The sequence below is a fragment of the Schistocerca americana genome, chromosome 6 (genome assembly GCF_021461395.2).
Source record: "Schistocerca americana isolate TAMUIC-IGC-003095 chromosome 6, iqSchAmer2.1, whole genome shotgun sequence".
Taxonomy (NCBI): Eukaryota; Metazoa; Arthropoda; class Insecta; order Orthoptera; family Acrididae; genus Schistocerca; species Schistocerca americana.
Genome location: NC_060124.1, coordinates 64,175,842 through 64,199,870, shown reverse-complemented (window position 1 = coordinate 64,199,870; position 24,029 = coordinate 64,175,842). Strand labels below are relative to the sequence as shown.

The 24,029-nt window shown below is 45.2% G+C and overlaps 1 protein-coding gene and 1 non-coding gene across 2 annotated transcripts in view; one reads left to right on the top strand and one right to left on the bottom strand.

The window, feature by feature from the left end:
• The window catches only part of LOC124619964 (meteorin-like protein), a 306,024-nt gene that overhangs the window by 224,100 nt on the left and 57,895 nt on the right, over positions 1 to 24,029 (top strand). The gene's annotated exons all lie outside the window — the stretch shown is intronic.
• On the bottom strand, positions 16,583 to 16,657 carry Trnas-cga. The gene has a single exon. It is a non-coding gene; the product is annotated as a tRNA-Ser (tRNA).

The window sequence follows — 24,029 nt, the reverse complement described above, 5'->3', positions numbered from 1 at the left end:
TTAGTTCAAAAAGGGGTCCACTACTCAGGAACATTCATCTTCAATAATTTGCCAGCAAACATAAAAAATTTAGTTAGAAATAAAGATCAGTTTAAAAGGAGCCTGAAAGACTTACTACTGGCCAACTCCTTCTACTCCACTGGCGAAATTTTTAATAGAAACAAACGATATATTGTATTTATTCATACTATTAGTATTGCTATTTCAGCTTCTAATCTGGGTGAAGCCGTGGGTTTTACGACGACACGATAAAAGCATTCAACAAAACTTGTTACGTGAGCTTACAGTGGAAGACGTCAAGTCGTACATCAATTACTTAAGAATGGATGAGCATACATTTCTGTATGTGCTCAATGAAGTGTATCCTCATATCACAAAGCACAATATTCACTTAAGAACTGCTACATCTTCAGAAGACAGGCTCACTATAACACTCCGATTCCTTGCTACAGGAGAGGGTTATGTTAGGTTAGGTTAGGTCAGGTCAGGTTAGGTCTCCAATCTTCTTAATCTATTTTTGTATTCAGGGTGCCTCACGTTGTAAAGCGCCTCATCAGCTTCAGACATCTCTATTAATTTTGTAGTTGTCGGCACACACCAATTCTATTTACCGGCAATGGTTATAAAAACACTACAGACGACAGAACGCTGCAGCGATGCTAGCGCTCCATGTGGTAACATGTCACAGTGCAGTGAACAGAAGACAAGCGGTTTCTTTGATCAAATATACAGCGAGGCCCTAGATTTGATCAAATATTGGACGACATTTGACAAAGTCCCTATTACACTATCAAATATCTTTGACAAAGTAATTGGACAAAGATATTGGACAAAGAAATTTGATAGTGTAATACCGGCCTTACCACCTGGCTGTGAAGGAATGCGCTTACCGAACCCTGCAGCCCAGACGCCACTATCGTCTGTTTACTCTTTCGACGGCCGGCGCTGACGGAAAAGGAAAATAACGAAGCAGCGCAGCGCAGCAGTCAAAGTCTCTCTCTTTTCTGTGCGCCAGACAAGAGGCGTTCGTGCGTCACAGGGTCGCCATGAAAGCATAAAGCAGCTCTTGTTTGTCGACGCTGACTGATAGTGCTGCCTCTGCCGGCGGGTATGCAAATCAGGCCTCGCGCTCACTCACACACATACCGGCACAAACAACACAAACACTAGCTGCGGCCGTTGACTCCTCGGCCGGTGGAAAATAAACGTTTAGTGTGTACATCGGAAGCCCATATGTGCCGAGTGGCGTGTGCTGGCATAAAATCTAGCGAAACAGCGATGCGGCTGTTACTTCGCAGTTGGCACCACCGGTAACGCAAAGTGCAAACACATTTTTATTGCCAACTCCTGAGTTTACAGGTTTAAAAATTCCATCGGCAGCGACGTATTTACATCTACAGGTCTACTCTGCAGATCACACGCAAGTGTCTGGCAGTGTGTTCGTCGAACCACCTTCACAATAATTCCCTGTTTTTCCACTGTCGAACAGCGCACGGGGAAAAAAGGACACCTGTATCATTTCGTGCGAACTATGATTTCCATTATTTTGTGATGAGGATCGTTTCTTCCTGTGTAGGTCGGCATCAGCAAAATATCTGCGCATTCGGAGGAGAAAGTTGATTGAAATTTCGTGAGAAGAGTCTTTTAATGATGTCATCCTAAATCCCACATCATATCCGTTCTTCGAAAAGAATGTCGTCTTCCCTCTGGGGATTCCCATTTGAGTTCACGAAGTTTCGTTGTAAGACCTATGTGTTGTTCTAACCCGCCAGTAACAAATGTTGCTGTCCGCCTTTGAATTTCCTCGACGTCTTCCTTCAATCCGACCTTGTATGGATCCCAAACACTACAGCAGTACTCAAGAAAAGGTCATACTAGCGACCTCCATGCGGTCCCTTTTACAGACGAACCACACTTTCCTACAATTCTCCAAGTCGATCATTGACCCTTCCTACCGCAATCCTCAGATGCTCGCTTCATTTAGTATCGCTTTGCACCGCTACGCCCAGATATTAAAAAAAGATCTCACTGTGTCAAGCAGGAGACTACTAATGCTGTTTTCAAACATTACGGGTTTGTTTTTCCTACACATACAAAATAATTTACATTTTTCGACATTTAGATGTTGCTGCCATTCATCACGCCATATAGAAATTATGTTTAAGTCATCTTGTACCCTCTTGTGGTGACTCACCTTTGTTACCTAGCCGTGCACCACAGCAGCATCAGCAAACAACCACAGAATGCTTGTTACCCTGTCCACCAAATTATTTATTTATGTAGAGAACAATAACGGTCCCATGGCATTCTGCTAGGGCACATCGCAACGATAAACTTGTCTCTAATGGGCATTTGCTGTCGAGGACAACATACTGGATTAATAACTAGCCGGCCGAAGTGGCCGTGCGGTTAAAGGCGCTGCAGTCTGGAACCGCAAGACCGCTACGGTCGCAGGTTCGAATCCTGCCTCGGGCATGAATGTTTGTGATGTCCTTAGGTTAGTTAGGTTTAACTAGTTCTAAGTTCTAGGGGACTAATGACCTCAGCAGTTGAGTCCCATAGTGCTCAGAGCCATTTGAACCATTTGATTAATAACTTACGAAATAGTCGAACCACTCGCGTATCTGTGAACCTATTCGATATACTGGTGCGTTCTTTAACAGCCTGCAATGGGCCAACGTGTCAGACGCTTTTCGTAAGTCTAAGAATATGGAATCTGCCAGTTTCCTTTATCCATAGTTCGCAGTATATCATATGAAAAATGGCAAGCTGATAAATAGACCGTGTGAGTGGAAAAATTTATAATGCTTCGATTCAAGGGCCTGGTCGATTCTTCTGTGAGTGTAATTGGGGTCCTTCTTCCTCAAGGTTACCCAAAGCAGCTTGCCGTGTATGAATGGTCATCGTGCGGATGTCGGAGCTCTCCCGAGTCACTCGTGACTTCGTTTATCGGTCTGTCTAGGCGCCCTCTGTGGCCGGAATCTCGAGCCCACAGCTCCGGCTACTTCCGCTGATACCCCTTGTGGTAAGCTGCCTATCGCGGAAGTGGCATGATGATGATATCTGCTATCGAAACGTCAACTGGTAACTTTTTTCCTCGCAGGCTCAGCATCTTAAGGAAATAGGGGTAATTAACTGACTCTTCCTAGTCTTCAAATCAGAGGTTGAAGTGGGACTCTGTTACATGAGTTACTTTGCTACAGTGTGTCCATCCCCCTGCCTGTCTCTCTCTCTCTCTCTCTCTCTCTCTGCAAACAGTGTTGATGAAACGCAAAAGTAAAGTAAATCTGACAAAATTACTAACACCACTATTCCTTTCAAAGCGCTGTTGTGTTTTCCCCTAATTGTTACTGAGCTTTCACCGCGCTAATTGGCGCACTGGCAAGAAACTTGATCCGTATCCGGGAGAACGGCGGATCAGATATCCGTGCTGCCATTCATATTCAGATTTAGATTTCCTGTGATTGCCGTAAATCGCCCACAACGGCTGCCAGACTGCTTCCTTTGGAAGGACACGGCCGATTTCCTTCCTCAGTGTCAGCCTTCAGCTTAATCGCTAACAACTTCGTCGCCGACAAGACGTTCAGTTCTACTCTTCCTTCCTTCCTTCCTTCCTTCATTTTTAACATTTTCAGGAAATTCAGTTTGATTTTTGACTGGTCCTCGTGTTTATTCTAAATGTCGTACAGTTGTCCACTAGACAGTCTGGTTGACAACATCGGTAGTGCAAACGGTTTTCAACTGTTAAGTATATGAAAAGAGAATTTCTCTCTTACAATGGGAGGCCGCCAATTGTGAAATTCAGATTCGATTCATACTGCGCGTAATAAAAGCTCATGACCAGAGGTGTAATGTGGCAAAGCACCAAGATGCACTTCTCAGCCGTTGTCGAGAAAATCGACAGTTAAAAGAAACCGTTGCGGTGAAATCCTCTCTACGATCAATATTTTTCTGCAGCGTCGTGGTGCAGCGGTAAGCGCTCGGGTTCGTAATACGACGGTCGCCGGATCGAATCTCGCGCCATGCAACCTTTTTTTTAGTATTTGTTTTTTGTAATTCATATATATATATATAATTCCCGGCAATCAGTTGCAACAATTATACATATAATAAGTTGTTGAAAGTCGTTTGTCGTGGAAAAACTGGCGACCTCGAACATCATTATGTTTTCCGCAAACAAAGTTGTATTTCACAAATGTTATTAATTATCTTCAAAATGCCGGCCGCGGTGGTCTAGCGGTTCTAGGCGCTCAGTCCGGAACCGCGCGACTGCTACGGTCGCAGGTTCGAATCCTGCCTCGGGCATGGATGTGTGTGATGTCCTTAGATTAGTTAGTTTTAAGTAGTTCTAAGTTCTAGGGGACTGATGACCACAGATGTTAAGTCCCATAGTGCTCAGAGCCATTTGAACCATTTACCTTCATAATGTTATCCACGTATAGTTAACGGAAGACGTAGAAACGATATTCCGAAACGAATACGTATAGCGTAAGTCAAACGTTCGAATTAGAATAGAGACACCACGAACACAAATTTGCTGTGTCAGGTATGAAATATAAACTCCGTTACTCGCTCGTTACACTTGAAGGACAGATGTTGAATGGGCCGAAACGAGCCGCCGCATAACAGCGTAGTTGCGTGCTAACTTCGAAAGAAGGTAGATGCGGTCCCTAGCGCAACTTATAACATCGTCGAAAATCAGTACGGACGGGAGAGCTTTGGTACACCCTGTTAAAAAAAAGGGAAAAATGGAGGCGGTGCAATTGGAGAGCGATCCGCCTTCACCAACATGCATAAGCAATTCATTAATAGTATATATATATATATATATATATATATATATATATATATATATATATATATATATATATATATATGAATTACAAAAAACTAATAATAAAAAAAAGTTGCATGGCGCAAGATTCGATCCGGCGACCTTCGGATTACGAACCCGAGCGCTTACCGCTGCGGCACGACGCTGTAGAAAACTATTAATCGTAGAGAGTATTTCACCGCAACGGTTTCTTTTAACCATCGATTTTCTCGACAGCGGCTGAGAAGTGCATCTTGGTGCTTTGCCACATTACACCTCTGGCCATGAGCTTTTATTATGCGCAGTATGAATCGAATCTGAATTTCACAATTGGCGGCCTCCCCTTGTTAGTTAATGTTATAGCCGGTTTTCAGTTTACTTTAACACACGCCAAACTTAGCTCTGGAACGTATACAGAAGCCATTTACTGCTTTCGATTCTTCTTCTTGTACTGGCGACACAACTTCCCGTGGTTAGCAAATTGCTAATTACGTTGAGTTTGGTGTTTGTGCGCCTGCGGGAGGACTCGTTGCATTAAAATAAACAGTGGCTACTTACTGTCTCCTGACGACATACCACGGTTTTTCGCGTTTCGGCATTGATCTGCAATTTATTCAGTACTTCTAGGTTGACCAAAGACAAAACAACAAAATTTATGATGTTTCTTAATAACCGCCGTTCATGAACATTAAATAATTATTGAACTCAAAGAAAAAATGCGCATCTCCATCCCATTTGTTTGTAGCTTTCCCTTAATTCTACATCAACATACATACTCCGCAAGACACCGTACGGCGCGTGGCGGAGGGTACTGAGTACCACTAGTAGTAATTTTCTTTGCTGTTCCACTCACAAATACAGCGAGGGAAACACTTCCGTTAGCAGTACCCCTCTTCAGTCCGTTCTTAAATTTTCGCCATCTATATATCACGTGACGTAATTCACTCACGATTAAGTATTCTTTTCTTGTTTCATCTGTCGTTACAGTCAAAAGCTTTATTACCCTCTCGTGAACTCACCACCCCTCCCGCCCCACCCCCTTCCCCCGAAAATTCTAATCATGTTTCGAAAAGTTGGCCTGTTCAGTATTCCCTCTTGTAATGCTAATTTTTGGTTGGTCGTTTCACTCCCCTGAACCAGCTGTTTCGCGACTTCGGAATTTTGTCGAAACGGCGAAGTATTTTTTTTAGTTAGTCTTCGCAGATTCATTCGGCTCAAGTGACCATAAAACAAAATTCTCCTTTCCCTGGGAGAATCGTATAAATCTGCAGTTTTGGTGTACATTTCTTCATGACTTCCTCTCTTCCATGTACTTCAAAAAAATGGTTCAAATGGCTCTGGGCACTACGGGACTCAACATCTGTGGTCATAAGTCCCCTGGAACTTAGAACTACTTAAACCTAACTAACCTAAGGACATCACACACACCCATGCCCGAGGCAGGATTCGAACCTGCGACCGTAGCAGTCGCGCGGTTCCTGACTGAGCGCCTAGAAACGCTAGACCACCGCGGCCGGCTCTTCCATGTACTCCCAAGCTTTGTAGGATAGAGTATTTTTCGTAGTACCTTCCTTTGCTCTGTCTCCAACTCTCCATGTTCTATTGTTCGATTTTTGTTTTTACCGAGAATTATGCCTTTATTGCAAATGTTCATCGTCAACTGATAAGCCATTTCCATTTTTTCGGCTCTATTTTTGTTTGTTTCGTTAAGTAGACCGCTTGGTTGTATTACTTTCCCTATGTACAAATTTATCCACTCTGCTTATTCTACGGTATCACGCGCTTCGAATTTTTGAAGAATTTTTAATATTCGCTACGAATATTCGAAAGAATATTGTAATCCGGTCTTTCCCGCTGTCTGTTGGAACAGGATGACTTGCTCGGTTGCAATATTCTCATTTCTTTTTTCTAGTCCAAAGCGTTTCTTAGCTACAACTCCATTTTCATGGGCCACACTGCCGTTTTGTTGGGCGTTCCATCTGTTTGAGTTTGTCACCTACATTTGGTCAGGAAATGTTAATCATCCGCTTTCGCGAAACTTCCACAATTTGTACTTCGCTTCACTCAGTGTTAATAGCCATAGCCAGGTCTAGCAACTGTGCCGTTAAACCAGAGACGGCAACTACACGAGAGACTTGCTCCTTCGGTGCCAAGGCAGCCATCAAATGCGGAATTTAACGCGAACCTTGTAGTCGTTTGCTGGAAACTCAGAGCTTGCCGCCGCCACTAAGAGTGAGCGCAGTGCTGTGACAGCGAGTGTTACGGCACCAACAGCAGTAAGTGTTAGCTCTCCTCTTCTTCTCGTTGAAGAGTTAACCGTAATGGCCGCCATTTCCATCCCGCCGTGAAGTTTTCACGGCTGCGTGGCACCACGGTGATCAGCCGCATCTGTTGCTCGTTAAAAGCTAACGTGTTCCTTAGTTCTAACGCCGTCGAGATTCATTATCGTATAGTCGCTCCTTGTAGGAAACATCGATTGCAAACAATCTTGCATAGTCACCTTCTATCAGTTTTGCGATTTGCGTCTATACGACTTTCCACGTTCAAAAACTCTAAGAGGACTGAAGTGTAGGTTAATATCTTGTTATGACTACGTAGTTTTCCGCGACGACAGTCCTGGATAAAAGAATCACAGAATTGTATTACGTAACGTATTCCGGAAGAACGGCTTCACCACTCGAAAAACTGTACTACCCATTTGCAAGAAACAAAAACTCAGAGACACACATAAAAAAACTGATTAGCCTATAGAATTCATTTCTATCTTCGGAGCTAGAACAAACAAAATAGGCAGTCCTCGGCAGACAAGTTTTCCATTTTCCGATCACCCAACAGGATTATGTAAATAGTGCGGCCAGTACAAAACAGCCTTAATCTCGGCATTGCTAGACGTCATAAAATACTGTGTAAATGTGGGAGCAGGTAATTAATTTCGTCAGTCAATACGAAAGGTTTGAGGACACTGCACATATCACCGACACCACATTAAATATCGCGATTTCGACAAACTTGCTGTTACCGAACACAGCCTCGTGGACAAACATACCATTACGTTTGATGAAAACTAAATATTATCCCATGCAAGTACCTAGTGGGGTTCTATCAACAAAGGTCAGTTCATATCAGATGTGTGACAAGTGCTTTAACCGAGACCGTAGCTATACGCTTATTGGCGGATGGAAATGGGCGTTTGGTGCCGAAAGGCAACCCAGAAATTAGCTGAAGCATCCACCATCCAACGAAATTAGTATCGCTACCAATGATACTCCATCGTCGACGTCGATATAATCTCTACTAGTATATTGAAGTCCTGTGACTCTGTGAGGTCTGTGACATAATTAGGCCAACTAACTAATATGTCTAACGGCTCTTGAAATCTCCTGACGATCAGTAGGGAGGAAATCATGGAGAGCGGACTGAATACGAATCTGACGCGGCAAGAACTCCGTAAAGCGTTTATTTAATTACCATGTTCTTCGACATCCGGGAAGTCTCCGGTACTTTCCACACTCTACTTCGTTCTTAAGTGGGAGACGTCGTAGGAGGCGTAAGAGGAGTTCTGCATGTGCTAGAATGTTACTTTTTTACGACACACAGAACCGACCCGCCAGCAATGTTGTTGGCTCATTGAGGCAGTTAAGGGGAGCCGGAGGTGCCTATGCTGCCCATGTTAAAATCACTAAGTTTGAGAAACATTTATGAATAAACTACCAAATAGAAAAATTTGAATTTTTTTTTACGTAGAGTGGTTTAGTATTGCAGTTATGACAGAGGGATTTTGGAGTATCTTTTCTAGTTTCCTCCCAATTATTTTTTTTATTAATGACCCAAATTTTTTTGCAAATAATTGCTTTATAATTAAACTGAAATGAAACTACTGAACATATTGCCAAATGGTTGTGTTACAATGTAAGTTTGACCACTAGGAGTGCTGTATAAAAATTTCATCTCTCTAGCTTGAGTGGATTTTGAGAAAATGTTCCTTATATTCGAAAAATTCTAATTTACGGGAAATGGCTATCAAAGTTTCTCAATACATTCCTGCACTATAGGATGGATTATCAGGGTCTTCTTCTTCATTCTCCAAAAGCTTCCTCTTCTGTTTTCTTTTCTGGCCTGTTGTTCCATCATACTTCATATGCCTTTCTCTTCTTTCTGCTCCTCTTATCCTTTCTCTGTCAATATTTCTTAGTGGTCGTACAGTGTTCACCCCAGCTGTAAATCCTAATGCCTTCAGAGCTTCACACTACACACTGTTCCCTTGGTTGTAGGTTGCTATTGCATCATAAATGCCAAAGTGCAGTGTTTTTATGCTTACAAACACCCTTTTAAGAATCACTTTCCAAATCAAATTGTTTACGCTCTCATTAGGATTCTGCGTCTTTCCGTGTAGACATTTGTGTAACAATTCTGGCTGTGCTAAGTCATAAAAAATATCATCACTGTCACTAACATATTCACGAAATCTGTCACTTCCACCAGTCAACTTCTTGCTAGAAGATGTCACAGGGCTATGACCAGCCATGTGTTGCTTAGCAGAAGAACGCACTGTTTCAGTAATTGTAGTATCGCAACTTGGTATTAGTGTTAATTTTCTTTTCCCTGCGTTCTTCCTTTCCTTATATACACGGTTACTAAAACGTGGCATCGTAACCAGAACAACGCTTTACACAAGAAGTATAATACTTCCTACAACAGGCGCAACACTGAACTAATTCGAAACGGTAAACAGCAAAGAGACGATGTTCCGCGCTCTTAGCGCTTCATTTGTCACAGAAAACAATGTAGCCAACCCTTGCACACTCGCTGTATGCGTAACATTAGGCGCTGTATGCGTAACAGGCCGAGAAAATCCCAAACAGTTCGCCAGGAAGTCACGAGAGGGTGTTAGATACATTCAGTGGCCGCCCATTTCCTCTGCAGGCCTGGGGGAAAGTGGTAATAACTCCACTTCCACGGCGAGTAGAACAATAATTCAAAGTTTACATTAAAGAGGAAAAAAAAATCGCAATTTATTGGATTTGACCACCTCCGGCTCCCCTTAACGGGCGACGTAGCAGTGTCGAGGGAGGTCGAGTAGCTACGGTACTGTAACGAAGCGCAGTGCGAGTTAAGCATGATCAGATTTCCGTGCATTGTTAATCAGATGTTCCTTAGCATATTGCACCCCAACAACAGAAGTAACTAAAGTCAAAAACGCAGGACTGGAGAAAAGCGACTTAAAGAATTCTGTAAAACTTACATTGAAATAGCGTAAGCTTCGTTTTAATTTCAAGAAAGTATTTTCAGCAGTAAATTTCATTACGTTCTATATAACAGTAATAAGGACATGTAGTTCTGTTCTCCTTGTATGTGAAGTGTTATAAGGTAATTATTATTTAGTTGTTTGAGTTTTCGCTTTTTTGCTTTTCTAAAAACATTTTTCTTTTTGTTAAGACCTCTAATGTAATACTTTTACCACTTTTCCGCCCAGAATAATAATTTTTTTCTCTTGGTGTAATACATTAAGACATTCGACGTTTCATCAGGCAAAATCATATTTAAATTAGAATAAAAACCGAGAAACAAGCTGAAACTGTTGTATTAGAAAGATGTTGTTCTTGTTGGTGGTGGTGGTGGTGGTGGTGGTGTTCAGTCCAAAGACTGGTTTGATGCAGATCTGCATGCTGCTCCATCTGTGCAAGCCTTTTAATCTCTGATTAACTACTGCAACCTACATCCTTTTGAATCTGCTTACTGTATTCCTCTTTTGGTCTCCAACTACGATTTTTTATCCCACACGCTTCCCTGTGATCCCTTCTTGCCTCAGAATGTGTCGCACTAGCCGATCCCTTCTTCCAGTCAGGTTGTGCCACAAATTTCTCTTCTTGCCAGTTCTATTCAGTACCTCCTCCTTAGTTATGTGATCTACCCTAGATGGGTAGCGTTCTTCTGGAGCACCACATATCAAAAGCTTTTGGTCTCTTCTTGTCTAAACTGTTTATGCAAAATTATAATTTATGGAAATTAATACAGTTACATAAGCAACGTCAGTTAGGTACAATTTAAGGAACGCTGCCGGCCAGAGTGGCCGAGCAGTTAAAGGCGCTACAGTCGGGAACCGCACGACCGCTACGGTCGCAGGTTCGAATCCTGCCTCGGGCATGGATGTGTATGATGTCCTTAGGTTAGTTAGGTTTAAGTAGTTCTAAGTTCTAGGGGACTTATGACCACAGCAGTTGAATCCCATAGTGCTCAGAGCCATTTGAACCATTTAAGGAACGCTACTTACGAAAACATAGAATCGTGTATGGGCTTATACAATAAGTTTCGCAAAGAAAAAGTATTCAGTACGCACTTTCATCATAGAAGAAATTTCCATTGTTTTCCTGTACACTGCCAAGTACGAAACTTCGTAATATCTAAAACAGTTGCAATCGTCCAAAGAGTGTCTCTTTTTTTCCTTTAAACATGCATGGATGTCTGAGGAACATCGTAATACAATCCAGACACTGCATAAACACAGACGTTGTAATAATCAGTCATATTAAAAATTACATTCAGCTTACCTTATACATGAAATTTGACAGCTCAGAAAGTGCCTCTGTTCTTGAATGACCGATGCACACCTACCAGTAGCAACGCTAAAGCGACACTGCGATTGTCGTGCCGAATCATGACGCAGCCTGCAACTGCCCTGTAGTTGACATGACGCGGGATAGAGGTGTGGCGTTTTCTATGCACATCGGGGCCCTTAATACGTAGTTTTCTGTGACATGACTAAAAATTCTCTTTTTTTGTCTTGTCACTTTGCTTGCCGAGTTGCGATATGTGCGAGGTAATGTTAACATAAGATTTTTAGCATCTTCCCACCACGGACAGCTGAACTAAACCTTACTTCATATGTTTTTTCCCTTATTAGGTAAAGTTTTATGCTGCAGAGATATTTACAAGTCACGTGACTTATTTCTCTCATCTATAGGTAAAGCGACAGGCCGGTAAATCTTCCTTACCAGAGCAAAGTGGTTCCGAGTTACAGGAAGAGCGGATTCTGTACGGGGGCGAGATCTTTCTCGTATATTACGGCCAGAGACGGCGCAGAGAATGCGCCCCCATATATCGGTGTGTGTGTGTGTGTGTGTGTGTGTGTGTGTGTGTGTGTGTGTGAGAGCACGTGGCGGGTCCGGTTACTGCGGGGGCGACACAGCCCAGCGTTCTCCGCTCTGCACTGCCCTGGGGAGGACCACTGTCAAGACCTGTTCCACAGCCTGACTAGGGGCGATACATCCGCCACACTAGGGCTGCGAAAGGCGAGATTCTGGTGGAGACCGACGAAAAGATGGATTTTTTTAATATAGTATTCTCCCTGAAGTATACAGATTGTAGCTGCAAAAGGATTTCTTGGTTGTGAAAGTGTTTTAGAAGTTACACGGTTTGATTGAAACCAAGCGCCGACCGAAATGTAGGCAGCTCTAGCAGCTCGATGAATTAGTTCAAGAAAAGATTCGTCCATTGTACGGATATCTGTCCAGTGAATGTGTACTTAAGATGCACCGGTGCCAATGTGCGATAGATCTGTGTGTGCATTTGGAAAGTGGTACCGAAACATTGTGAAGCGAACACTGTGTAAGGCGGCTATAATATCGCACCTTACAAGCACCCATCCACATATTTTTCCGTGATATACAAACACAATTAGGTAGCATGTGATAGGTTGGACATCGTATATATGAATACATAAAGGAGACTGACATTGTCACGTACACCTTGTAAATAACTGTTAACGCTTATTGCATGAAAGGTGACGGAGTGTCTTTATTGTCAGAAAGGCGTAATGAATGATTGCCTATACTAGTAGAGGTTGGAACGACAGTGGAAATGAAGTGGGAGGCGGAGTTCAAGCCCTGGGTGGAAGGCCTACACAGGGACAGTCTCGACACATTAGCGCGAAGACACAATACAAGGGCTACCGACCGCCATCGGCCGCTATTGTAATAGGGCCGGAAGGATAACCGGATAATACTTTCGAACCCTCTGCAGATCTTGCACGCAGGTGAGAGGACCGAAGAAGGGGCACCACGCGGGCTGGGTTATTTCCAAGGATTTTTGTTCAGAAGCATACCATTGTACTAGTATAGGTTTTTCTTCGCAAACTTTCCGCGCTGGACGAAAAAAAGAGTATGGTTGGTCGGCGTTCGGAAGAATTTGTAGAGAGGGAGAATATTCCGTGGTTTCGGGAGTGTGATTCGTTTTCGGAATTAATTTGGTGGGGAGCTGAGCCTTGATAGGAAGTCAGCGGTGGAGAGACGAGGTCTTCCGTTGTGAGCGCCCGTGTGTGACGGTCGCTCGGTATCAGCTTTCTTGTTACAGACGGACTTGCTGTCTTTGCTCTCAGGGGAATTTATAGTTAGAACAGTTAGGCACTGTACTGTTGCCAACTTATAAGATTCTGGACTTCACCTCCGGATTGGAAGTCGTCGTTGAGTACGCAGCATTCAGTAATTGAGAGCACTTCCTCTGCCTTCACTTACGTTGAGGCGTTACCTGAACTACGTTTTTGTGGCTGGGAGTTCGCGTTTATCGTCTGTAGAACACAGAGGAGAAGACAGTAATAGAGTATGTTAGTCAGAGGACCACCTCCTGCAGTTCTAGTGATTGAAAGAGTTTATTTATGGCTGCAAAATACTAACGCGAATTCTTTACAGACGAATGGAAAAACTGGTAGAAGCCGACCTTGGGGAAGATCAGTTTGGATTCCGTAGAAATATTGGAACACGTGAGGCAATACTGACCCCACGACTTATCTTAGAAGCTAGATTAAGGAAAGGGAAACCTACGTTTCTAGCATTTGTAGACTTTAGAGAAAGCTTTTGACAATGTTGACTGGAATACTCTCTTTCAAATTCTGAAGGTGGCAGGGGTAAAATACAGGGAGCGGAAGGCTATTTACAATTTGTACAGAAACCAGATGGCAGTTATAAGAGTCGAGGGGCATGAAAGGGAAGCAGTGGTTGGGAAGGGAGTGAGGCAGGGTTGTAGCCTCTCCCCGGTGGTATTCAGTCTGTATATTGAGCAAGCAGTAAAGGCAACAAAATAAAAATTCAGAGTAGGAATTAAAATCCATGGAGAAGAAATAAAAAATTTAAGGTTCGCCGATGACATTGTAATTGTGTCGGAGACAGCAAAGGACTTGGAAGAGCAGTTGAACGAAATGGACAGTGTCTTAAAAGGAGGATATAAGATGAACATCAACAAAAGCAAAACGAGGATAATGGAATGTCGTCGAATTAAGTCGGGTGATGCTGAGGGAATTAGATTAGGAAATGAGACACTTGAAGCAGTAAAGGAGTTTTGCTATTTGGGGAGCAAAATAACTGATGATGGTCGAAGTAGAGAGGATATAAAATGTAGACTGGCAATGGCAAGGAAAGCGTTTCTGAAGAAGAGAAATTTGTTAACATCGGGTATAGATTTAAGTGTCAGGAACTCGTTTCTGAAAGTATTTGTATGGAGTGTAACCATGTATGGAAATGAAACCTGGACGATAACTAGTTTGGACAAGAAGAGAACAGAAGCTTTCGAAATGTGGCGCTACAGAAGAATGCTGAAGATTAGATGGGTAGATCATATAACTAATGAGGAGGTACTGAATAGGATTGGGGAGAAGAGGAGTTTGTGGCTCAACTTGACTAGAAGAAGGGATCGGTTGGTAGGACATTTTCTGAGGCATCAAGGGATCACAAATTTAGTATTGGAGGGCAGCGTGGACGGTAAAAATCGTAGAGGGAGACGAAGAGATGAATACACTAAGCAGATTCAGAAGGATGTAGGCTGCAGTAGGTACTGGGAGATGAAGAAGCTTGCACAGGATAGCGTGGAGAACTGCATCAAACCAGTCTCCGAACTGAAGACCACAACAACATATTTATGGCTGGAGTTCTCCCATCGTCGCACACGAGTACGAGAACCATCACTTCTCGTTTCCTCAACACTGTCTGTGACAGTCATAATTTCTGGTTTGCGTTATACAACATGCCAAAGGTAACAAGACTATTATAACACAGGTGATCCACTAATGATTTCAGAGTGTTGTGGACTGGTATAACGTCGCCGAATGTTATGTCCAGGCCATGACCCAGCCCTCATCTGGACGCTGTTGAGAAACGAACAGACTGTTGCTCCTCTGGAGTGCCCGGAATTCTCCTCCCCTTATCTGCATGCCGCCTGGAAACTGATTCCCAGCGCCGTAAATCTCCCAGTTTTATGTGTGGCTCCACGGCCCCCGCTCCTGATTGGGCTGGGTCAGTCTGACGACTACCAGGGCCGGACAGGCAGTAAAAATATGAAGCACGGCGCTCATTAACTCCCTTCGTCTTCCCTATTTGGAGATGTGACTTGGCTGGTCGACTGGGAACCCGGGAACAAGCGAGCATCTCCTTGCCGTGCCGTCCAAGTTTGTCAACGAGTTTGCTGCCAGTATGAAAACTGATCTGTCTTGTTTGTGCGTATGGGGAAGTCGTGAGTGTCCTCCACGGAATGTAGAAGATAATGCACTACGTGGTTCCTTCATGGTAACTAAATTTTAATGTTTTCTTTAAACATCTTGGCTACCTTGTTGGTATTCATTCCCCAGACTTAAAAGAAGAATTTAGCAATTCCATTACCGAAGGAGCTAGGTTCTCAGAGGTATTTTACCGAGCGACGAGTTTAATAAGCCATGGTTGCGAAATACTGAAACGGATCGCCTTCAGACGAGTGGAGCGGCTGACAGAAGCAGACCTAGGGGAGGAGGAAGAACAGTTCGGAGCGCTTTCTTTCTTGCTTTTTTTTCTAGTTTCGTCATAAATTTTATTTCTCGTTGGCGAAAATGACTTCCATTGCTTCAAAAATGGTTCAAATGGCTCTGAGCACTATGGGACTTAGAAGTACTTAAACCTAACTAACCTAAGGACATCACACACATCCATGCCCGAGGCAGGATTCCACCCTGGGACCGTAGCGGTTGCGCGGTTCCAGACTGTAGCGCCTAGAACCGCTCGGCCACTTCGGCCGGCTCCATCCCTTCATTTGCCGTCCTTTCCGATAACATGGCACAATCTCCTGCAAATAAGCGGCAATTCATTGCAACAACTTTATTATTTCTATCCAACGTGAATGGTAATATTTCACGGATATGTGATTTGCAGAGTACATGTAGGTTGGTGTTCAGGCAGAAGGAAACTCTTGCCCATAGACCAGTAAAATCGTATGGTGAGATGTACTACCGCGAGTTTGTTGGATTGTAACTCAAATGAACTGAAGATACCTATTTATATCAGAAATTTAGATATGAAAGAGGTATAAAAAGTATTGGGATTACGAGTCATCGCTGTGTGCGTCTCATTCCTCGTTGCACTAGCTAATACAGTTTCATCCTCAGTCGAAGAACCCGTTGTTGAAGCACACGAGTTCGTACGTAGCGCGGTCTGCAACCACCTGCAACTCTATTCTCAAATGAGCATGTCTGTCGCAAGCGAACGTCTAGGGCAAAACTATTTCAGACAGTGGGTATATCTCTGTCATGCGTTTTAATGGAAGTTAGTCTAAAAGAAAAGAAACGGTAATCAGGCAAAACAAGACAAATGCCATGACCAACTGTAAACAAGAAACCGATTAAAAAAGCACATTTGAGATAAATTACATAGCCAGCAGTCACTGCAGGGAATTCTGTTCATTTCTACCCAATGAAGGATTTCGGCCCCATGTTCACATCAACTCCTTTAGTGAAACTTCCTGGCAGATTAAAGCTGTGTGCCTGGCCGAGACTCGAACTCGGGACCTTTGCCTTTCGCGGACAAGTGCTCTACCAACTGAGCTACCTAAGCATGACTCACGCCCCGTCCTCACAGCTTTACTTCTGCCAGTACCTGGTCTCCTACCTTCCAAACTTTACAGAAGCTTCTGTAAAGGTTCGCAGGAGAGCTTATGTAAAGTTTGGAAGGTAGGAGACCAGGTACTGGCAGAAGTAAAGCTGTGAGGTCGGGGCGTGAGTCGTTCTTGGGTAGCTCAGTTGGTAGAGCACTTGTCCGCGAAAGGCGAAGGTCCCGAGTTCGAGTCTCGTCCCGGCACACAGTTTTAATCTGCCAGGAAGTTTCATATCAGCGCACACTCCGCTGCAGAGAGAAAATCTCATTCTGGAAACTCCTTTAGTGTTTTGATGTCAAGAATAAATCCGTTAACTTTCCTGTACAACGCTGTAAACATCCTATCAACCTATCCCTTCTTTGAGTCACGTTCTGCCATAAAACATCACTACCTGTTCTGCAGTCCGCCCCTGGTAGCTGAGTGGTCAGCGTGACGGAATGTCATACCTAACGGCCCGGGTTCGATTCCCGGCTGGGTCGGAGATTTTCTCCGCTCAGGGACTGGGTGGTTTGTTGTCCTTATCATCGTCATCATTTCATCCCCACCGACACGCAAGTCGCCGAAGTGGCGTCAACTCGAAAGACTTGCACCAGGCGAATGGCCTACCCGACGGGAGGCCCAAGCCACATGGCATTTGCCGGCCGGAGTGGCCGTGCGGTTAAAGGCGCTGCAGTCTGGAACCGCAAGACCGCTACGGTCGCAGGTTCGAATCCTGCCTCGGGCATGGATGTTTGTGATGTCCTTAGGTTAGTTAGGTTTAACTAGTTCTAAGTTCTAGGGGACTAATGACCTCAGCAGTTGAGTCCCATAGTGCTCAGAGCCATTTGAACCATTTTTGAACCACATGACATTTCTATTACCTGTTCTTTGACACAAACCGAAAGTGTTCGGTAGTGGGAGAAACAACATAAAAGGATGTTTATGTCCAAGTCCATGCCGCAAATGATTGCCATTCAAAAAAAATTTCATATGCAATAGGAATGGCAGCCCAATAGTGATAGAAACCTGCAAATGGGAGTCCCCACCGGCCGGTGTGGTCGAGCTGTTCTAGGCGCTTCAGTCTTGAACCACGCGACAGCTACGGTCGCAGGTTCGAATCCTGCCCCGGGCATGGATGTGTGTGATGTCCTTAGGTTAGTTAGGTTTAAGTAGTTCTAAGTTCTAGAGGACTGATGACCTCTGATGTTAAGTCCCATATTGCTCAGAGCCATTTGAACCATTTGTGAGTCCCCAGATTTCGGAATGTGTGATACATCGTGGGTAAAGGCACCATTTGTGACGGAAGATGTATTTTTTTCCTCCAGTGTGTTGTGCAAATACTACAGTCAAGAGTAGCGGCGCCATCTGCGGTGGACACAATGAAAAAAATCTAAATGGCGCCGCAGCCATCATGGAAGGCGATGTTCCATCCCGCCGTTTCCCACGTCGCAGCGGGAAGTTTACGCATCTCATGCGCGATTGTTTTCGCGTCGGATTTCCGGTAGGGGTCCCCGCGCCTTCTCTGCTGGCGCGACTCGGTAATTGGATTTCGGAAGGTGGGAGAGTAGGAGACTGGCAAAAGCGTTTTGGTGCGGTCTCTTATATTGGTATTGGGATGGGCCCTCTCTGGGCGGCGGTCTTCAGCCTCATCTCATTTTCCTTCGGATGTGGGCGACCGGATGGCGGCTCGGCCAGAGCAACGTTCCAAACAAGGACTCTGAAGTGGTCCCAAGAGTGGGGGGACGTTATGCGCTGGCTGTTATTACAAGCAGTGGTCTCTCTCTCTCTCTCTCTCTCTCTCTCTCTCTCTCTCTCTCCTCTCCCCCCTCCCTCCCTCTCTCTCTCTCTCTCTCTCTCTCTCTCACACACACACACACACACACACACACACACACACACACACACACACACGAGATGTTTGAGATGGATGTTCGAGAAAAGCAGAAACGAACCAATGGCACTGGGGGACTAATAGTCACACTTACGGCCAACGAACAACAGCCAACCGCTTCGTTGAGCGAAAATTGCTTGTTATGTACGAGCAGCAGATGGCAGCCAACGAGGCGATTGGCCGTGGTTGCGATTCGGCCTGCTGGCGTCAACACCAAAGAGTCGGCGGTTGCTTGCCCTCGCGACCGTGTACTGTGGACGCTGGGTCATATGTTCGTTGGTTCAGTAGCGTTTTGCTATGTGTATTTCAGTTTTTAAGGACAGACACAAGTCGCCCTCAGCATGTTTTATTGACCGGTTTCCATCTTTAAATTAACAAGAGCATAATCAAAAACGCCGGAATTCATAGTTTAAAGTACAGTAAGTGTCTGCTAAATTGAAGAGCGAAACCGGTCAATAAAACATACTGCATGCGACTTGTGGCTGTTCTGAAAAACTTAATTTCATCAGTCGCTGTTTCCCCTGCAGGCAATGCCTACTCTCACTGAGGGTGGGTTTTTATTGTCTTTAAAAATACTGGAGAGAGCATTCAGGCTGACAAGAGTTTTGTCGTGAACGGGGATGTTTATGAGCCCCGACGAACTTCGATTACAGAAACAAACTCAAAAGACTACAAGCTTGGAGGGAAATAACTCGGTTATTACAAAGTGGAATGCTACATGTGAAAAAGAAAATTGTGTTTCTATTGACACTCTTTCGCCGTGAACGACAAAAAGAAACAAACAAAACTGGGAGTGACTATAATCTTATGCTCCAGGTACGGCTCTCGTGAAACAGGTGTTATCTTTGGAAATATTAAGGCCTACAATATTCAGCATCAATTCGGAATATGTAGCTTGTGTCGGGAAATAATTATGTAATAGCCCGTATTCCAATTCACTTCTGAGGTCAGACACAAATTTTGTCCCAACCTACTGCTCCCAAATTTTTTAAAAGAGAGGTCGTTCACCAGTTTCGTTTCTGCATCTTCAGATGATGATGATGATGATGATGATGATGATCTTCTTGTAGTAAAATAAATGATGCACACCCGAACTGCTAAATCCTCTACTTCCTTCATAACATCGGCCGATGAAACCTTAATTACAACGCTGTTTCACAGCAGTAACGAGATGGGAGCAACTACGCAACTTACTAAGAGCCGACTGTGGTCTCACATGGCCGAATCGCTTTGCCCCAAGCCCTTCTTTTGGCACGAATGAGATGCCCAACGGCAATACATTGGCGACCAACGTTCCGCCGAATGCAGTCGTTCGTTGGCGTGGTGTGTACGCACCTGTCCAGGTGCGATCACTTCTGGAGTGGTTGAGCCCCGATGTCCATGACCATCGATTGGATATACATATGGCAAGTGGAGATATCGAACGCTCTAAGAGCCATGTTTCACATGTGTCAGGAGACTCAAAACACAATGTATCTCATACTTAATCAACAAATCATCATCACTCACCGATTAGGCCTTAGACTATTCCAGCTACCTGACCGCTGCCAAAAAGGCAGTACAAGGAGCGATGTATGATGCTGAGACATGTGCTTAGCATGTCGCCAGTCGCTCCGGCCGTTGTTGCCCAGCAGATGAATTCGGATGATGCCGCTGCTTCTTTGTTCAAGCAACTCCTGATTTTGCCTCACTAGGCTGAAGGGACCCCGTACCAGACCTCAACAACTAAGGGACAAAATCTGAGGTAGCAGGAACCGAAACTGAACTTCCCGCTTTATGCTAGCTGTCGCCTAAAGTGCTTCGGCTATCTGAGCAGGCTTCGTGCCCAATTCAAATTTTCAGGCTGTCGTACTTTGTTTACATAGCGCATCCCCTGCTGCTGGACGCGAAGCGTGCACAGATAGCCGAACTGGTACGGCGACAGCTCGCATAAAGCGGGAAATCAGAGTTCCGGTTCTTTCTCTTTCAGCAGTCTTTCATAACGGGATAATTTCATAAAATTTTTATCCACTATTTCGCTTCCTTAACGTGCTGAATTTCCAAAATCACGTAATTACGCAGTTTTTAAATTTTCATTGGAGAAGTCAAATACCAGTTTTCATAGAAGTAGCCTTAAAAGCGCCTTAGTACACTCCTGGAAATTGAAATAAGAACACCGTGAATTCATTGTCCCAGGAAGTGGAAACTTTATTGACACATTCCTGGGGTCAGATACATCACATGATCACACTGACAGAACCACAGGCACATAGACACAGGCAACAGAGCATGCACAACGTCGGCACTAGTACAGTGTATATCCACCTTTCGCAGCAATGCAGGCTGCTATTCTCCCATGGAGACGATCGTAGAGATGCTGGATGTAGTCCTGTGGAACGGCTTGCCATGCCATTTCCACCTGGCGCCTCAGTTGGACCAGCGTTCGTGCTGGACGTGCAGACCGCGTGAGACGACGCTTCATCCAGTCCCAAACATGCTCAATGGGGGACAGATCTGGAGATCTTGCTGGCCAGGGTAGTTGACTTACACCTTCTAGAGCACGTTGGGTGGCACGGGATACATGCGGACGTGCATTGTCCTGTTGGAACAGCAAGTTCCCTTGCCGGTCTAGGAATGGTAGAACGATGGGTTCGATGACGGTTTGGATGTACCGTGCACTATTCAGTGTCCCCTCGACGATCACCAGTGGTGTACGGCCAGTGTAGGAGATCGCTCCCCACACCATGATGCCGGGTGTTGGCCCTGTGTGCCTCGGTCGTATGCAGTCCTGGTTGTGGCGCTCACCTGCACGGCGCCAAACACGCATACGACCATCATTGGCACCAAGGCAGAAGCCACTCTCATCGCTGAAGACGACACGTCTCCATTCGTCCCTCCATTCACGCCTGTCGCGACACCACTGGAGGCGGGCTGCACGATGTTGGGGCGTGAGCGGAAGACGGCCTAACGGTGTGCGGGACCGTAGCCCAGCTTCATGGAGACGGTTGCGAATGGTCCTCGCCGACACCCCAGGAGCAACAGTGTCCCTAATTTGCTGGGCAGTGGCGGTGCGGTCCCCTACGGCACTGCGTAGGATCCTACGGTCTTGGCGTGCATCCGTGCGTCGCTGCGGTCCGGTCCCAGGTCGACGGGCACGTGCACCTTCCGCCGACCACTGGCGACAACATCGATGTACTGTGGAGACCTCACGCCCCACGTGTTGAGCAATTCGGCGGTACGTCCACCCGGCCTCCCGCATGCCCACTATACGCCCTCGCTCAAAGTCCGTCAACTGCACATACGGTTCACGTCGACGCTGTCGCGGCATGCTACCAGTGTTAAAGACTGCGATGGAGCTCCGTATGCCACGGCAAACTGGCTGACACTGACGGCGGCGGTGCACAAATGCTGCGCAGCTAGCTCCATTCGACGGCCAACACCGCGGTTCCTGGTGTGTCCGCTGTGCCGTGCGTGTGATCATTGCTTGTACAGCCCTCTCGCAGTGTCCGGAGCAAGTATGGTGGGTCTGACACACCGGTGTCAATGTGTTCTTTTTTCCATTTCCAGGAGTGTAGTTCTTAATTATTTATTTAAAAAACTGTCGCCCACTGTTTAACCGCATAGGGGTTAAATTCCAAAAATGTTGAAACACTTATTTCTTTATTTCTGACCAAGGAACAAAATACCGATTTTCATAGGTTTGCGTTCAAAATTTCCCTAATATTATTTTCCAGAAAATACTGTCATATCCTATTTCACCCCCCTTCGGGGTGGAATGTCTAAAAAAATCCCTTGCTAAACGATGCCTACAGTATAAACTCTATATCCTCGCCAGATTTAAAGTTTCTATCCTTAGCGGCTTGAGCTCGATGCTGATGAGTCAGTGAGTTATTTAGTCGGAACATTGCCTTTTACATACAGACATAATAGTCACTGTATAGGAAAATGTGAAATGTTTGCATTAAAATATTAAACTCCGTCGTGTGAAAGGTGTCTGGCCCGCATCTCGTGGTCGTGCGGTAGCGTTCTCGCTTCCCACGCCCGGGTTCCCGGGTTCGTTTCCCGGCGGGGTCAGGGATTTTCTCTGCCTCGTGATGGCTGGGTGTTGTGTGCTGTCCTTAGGTTAGTTAGGTTTAAGTAGTTCTAAGTTCTAGGGGACTGATGACCATAGATGTTAAGTCCCATAGTGCTCAGAGCCATTTGAACCATTTTGAAAGGTGTCTGGTTAATAACATTTTAGTGGGTGACATGATTGTACCTCGTATCTGTTGCAACTGCCTCCGGTGTATTACTCTTCCATATAGCAGGTGAAGAAGTCTGCATTTCTGGTGTTTTGTGGGTGGCCTGCAGGTTGTGCCACACCTCGGAGGAGCCGGTGCGTTTTCCCACAGCCCCGCGGGCGCATTCGACCGTGTACTGTACGCAGTGCGTGGTGGTGTCTCGGGCGCCTGCATGACACAAACACACGTGTGGTGGCCTCGTGTTTGTTTACCCTCGGCCGGCGCCCCAGCTGGCTCGGCACGGATCAGGCCGCAGTAAAACCGCCTTTACGAGGCCGTCTGTTGGCGCGGGGGCTCCTATCAGGACTGCAGTCGAGATGCCGAAGCCACCCTCCCCCACTCTTTGTCTCCAGGCACTGCCCTAGCCACGGGAGACTATAGAGTCGCCGTTTCCAAACACACGATGGCCCATCAGACAACGCACTCGGGAGCAGCAAACGCCGCAGAACCCAGTGCGGCGGTGGGAACTCCACCGTGGTGTAGGATACTCACAAGGGAGCCTCCCCATAGCACCCCCCTCCCCCTCAGATTTAGTTATAAGTTGGCACAGTGGATAGGCCTTGAAAAACTGAACACAGATCAATCGAGAAAACAGGAAGAAGTTGTGTGGAACTATGAAAAAAATAAGCAAAATATACAAAATGAGTAGTCCTTGCTCAAGATATGCAACATCAAGGGTAATGTGAGGTCAGGAGCGCCGTGGTCCCGTGGTTAGCGTGAGCAGTTGCGGAACGAGACGTCCTTGGTTCAAGTCTTCCCTCGAGTGAAAAATTTACTTTCTTTATTTTCGCAAAGTTATGATCTGTCCGTTCGTTCATTGACGTATCTGTTCACTGTAATAAGTTTAGTGTCTGTGTTTTGCGACCGCACTGCAAAATCGTGCGATTAGTAGACGAAAGGACGAGCCTCTCCAATGGGAACGGAAAACATTTGATCGCAAGGTCATGGGTCAACCGATTCCTCCACAGGAAAACAAGTCTGATATATTCTATACGACACTGGTGACGACATGTGCGTCACATGACAGGAATCTGTTGTCGACCCACCTAACCACTTGGCGAATGGGTAAAAAGATTATTCTACCTTGCCCGATTTAGGTTTTCTTGTGGATGTGATTATCACTCCCAAAAAAGTGGACGCATCAGATGGACGGACGGACAGATAATAATTGTCTGAAAATAAAAAATTAAACTCTTCACTCGAG